This window comes from Nannospalax galili, unplaced genomic scaffold, assembly GCF_000622305.1.
Source record: "Nannospalax galili isolate Female #2095 unplaced genomic scaffold, S.galili_v1.0 scaffold2267, whole genome shotgun sequence".
Classification (NCBI taxonomy): Eukaryota; Metazoa; Chordata; class Mammalia; order Rodentia; family Spalacidae; genus Nannospalax; species Nannospalax galili.
The window spans coordinates 36,316-39,389 of record NW_008356240.1 but is presented as its reverse complement, the minus strand read 5'-3'; the positions used below and the strand labels follow the sequence as shown (position 1 = coordinate 39,389).

The window sequence follows — 3,074 nt, the reverse complement described above, 5'->3', positions numbered from 1 at the left end:
CAAAGTGGATACAGACATTATGACAATTCTAAAGACAAAAACAGGCCTATTGTGTAGTTCCAATAACAAACTCAAATACCTATGACAAACAGAGGTTCTGGTGAGCTGTTTAGAAATACTTTAGAGACAATTATATTGAAAGTCAAGTTCCTTTGAAATCTTAAAAAAAGTTCTTGTTAATCTTAAACGGTACTTGCTATTTTCTGACATTTCTGTTAAACGTGTGCCTTGTTGAATTACTTATCTAAGTGTAGCTCACCAACAGTTATCCTTAAGGACTTTAACTGGCCAACTTCATCTTCTACTTTCTTGACCATTCTCCACAATTGTTTTTGTAGTGATTTTTCCTGCCATTAACTTTTTCAGTACAAATTGAAACTGATTTGAAGTTGCTGATCCCACTGATACCAAATGATGCTGAAGAGATTGAAGTGAGACCTAATGACCTCATGACCCCAATGAAGCAAATTCTACAAAAATGAAGAAAATCCATCTCCCGAGATGGAAATCCACGGCAGAGGGAATGAGCTTGCACCTGGGCTTCTGCTGCCAAAAGGGCACTTTCAGTTCCTCCAAAAGAAATCAAATGGGTCTTCAAAGAAATCAAATGACAATGTGTCCCTTCCACCAAAAAATTCTCTGAAGACTCATTTGGGTTCCAGAATGTAGTGCCAAACTCAAACAGACTGTCAAATGACTGCCACAGCCTCTCCCACCTCCCCGCCTCCTCTCCCACCCCTCCTCCTCTCCTTCCCCGGCTTCTCTCACCCCCTTCCCCTTTCCCCTCCTCCTCTCCCACTACCACCACTTAACCCTTCTTGGTGGTACTTAAGCATGTCCTGTCCTGTCCTCTGACAACACCTCGTAGGCCTTAGCTGCCTGCTGAATTTTCACTCTGCTTCTTTTTATTCTCACGACGTTGAGCCTGGTGTCACTTTGGTTCCAGTTTCAGACCCTTTTTTTCATACTGTCAAGTAAGGCATGTCTGCCCTCCTAGGACCTCACAGTGATATATCACTGGTGACAAGGGAGTGATCCCCTTTTTACTTGTTGCCCAGGATAGCCTTGAACTCACTCTATAGTTCAGCCCTGACCTTATCATTCTCTCACCTCATACTTCCAAATACCAGGGATTACGGGCCTGTGCTACAGGGCCTGGCTCATTCTTTGACTTTTAAAGGAATCTGGAAGTTGGGTGAAGGACCTGGAGTTAGGGGAAGAAGATGGTTTCCTAAGGCAGAAGGAGAAGACAGAAATATACTCAGTATCAAGTCTGGCTCACCAGCACACAGGTGGAGGGGGTTGTTGCTGCTGTTATGTTTTAACTTGTAAAGCCTCTGAGAGCAAAATTTATGTCTGATTCTCAGATGAATTCTGGAGACATAAAGAGTTGGAAATGGGGCTGGGGTGATGGCTCTGATTGGGAAGGCTTATCTTACGAGTGTGAGAACCTGAGTTCTACCCCCAAAACCCACCTTAAGGAAAAGCAAGGCATGGTGGCACATGCTTAAAATCCCCATGCTGAGGAAGTAGAGCGAGGTGAATCCTTGGGACTCACAGGCCACCCAGTCTAGCCTACTTGATGAGTTCTGGACCAGTGAGAGACACTGTCTAACAAGGGCAAAGTGGGAGATCTTAGCAGACAGCCTGAGAGGGCGGGTGCTGGCCTCCATCTGTGTACTGTGGTCTCAGCAGACTGCCAGACAGTGCCTGTTTCCAGCCTCCCTCTGGCATAGGGGCTGAGAATAAGCAGAGGACTGCCTGAGAGTGGCCCAGATGCTGCCTCCACGTGGTGGTGAGCTTCCCCTAATTGCACCATACCTAACCCCCTAACGGGGGTTGTTGCGTGAGACACCTCCCAAGGCCCCTGGGCAGGCCTGGCTTTGGTAGGATAAGGTTGAGATCTTAGCAGACAGCCTGAGAGGGCAAGGCTGACCTCCATCTGTGTAGCAGCTATGATCTCAGCAGATCGCCAGACAGTACCTGTTTCTAGCCTTCCTCTGGCATAGGGGCTAAGAACTCAGTAGAAAAAAAGTTCCAATATCAACCCCCCACCCCCTTAAGGAATTTCCCAAATTTTTCTCTGAGTTCCAGCTAGTAGGGATCCAAATCTTAGAAGGATACCAAATGATGATACCTGACTGGAACCTGACTTGGGCTTCTGTGGGTGCTCCTGAGAAGCTGATCTGAAGCCATCAGCTCCCTCCAAAATAAAACCCGAGAGAACCTGAAACCTGGACCAACCAGCTTTACATAAACAATAAGAAAAGGACCAACACACACCAATATTACAAACAGAAGCATACTTCAACTTAATTCTCATATCAGAATCACAAACAACAGAAGAAAATCACATGCCAAAATCACAATGAAAGAATAATAAAGTAGAAAGCAAAAACACTATGTCCCCACCAAACTCTACCAGTCCTGTGGAAGAGTTCTACAAGAATAACCCCTAGAGATAACCCAGGACACTGAATTTAAAAGAACAATCATAAACATGGTCAAGGAATTCAACAAATTTAAAGAACACACTAACAAACTAATCAAAGAACTGAAAGAAGATAGGGATAAACTTCTGAATGGATTCATAAAAGAGATAGAAACATTGAAGAAAACTCAATGGAGAAGGAAGTGAAAAACCCAACAAACCAACTTGAAACAACAGGGGAAATCCTCACTGCTAGAATGAATGAAATGGAAAACAGAATATCAACACTGGAGGATAAAGTTGAAGAATTGGAACACTCAAGCAAAGATTATGAAAAAAATTTTTAAAACACAGGAATGGAATATGCAAGAGATGTGGGATACCATGAAAAGACCAAATCTACGTATCATAGGCATAGAGGAAAGAGAAGAATTTCAGGTTAGTGGCATTGACCAGATCTTAAACAGGATTGTAGAAGAGAATTTCCCAAAATTAAGGAAAGACATCCCCATACAAACATAGGAAGCACATAGAACACCAAATAGACAGGATCAGAAAAGAAACTCCTCACGACATATCACAGTAAAAACACTAAATGTACAGAACAAAGAGAGAATACTGAAAGCAGCAAAAGAAAAACAAC

At 43.3% G+C, this 3,074-nt stretch overlaps 1 pseudogene; it reads right to left on the bottom strand.

Moving 5' to 3' along the window:
* Positions 1–236: 236 nt before the first annotated feature.
* LOC115067809 overlaps positions 237–3,074 on the bottom strand; it is a 17,708-nt pseudogene continuing 14,870 nt past the window's right edge.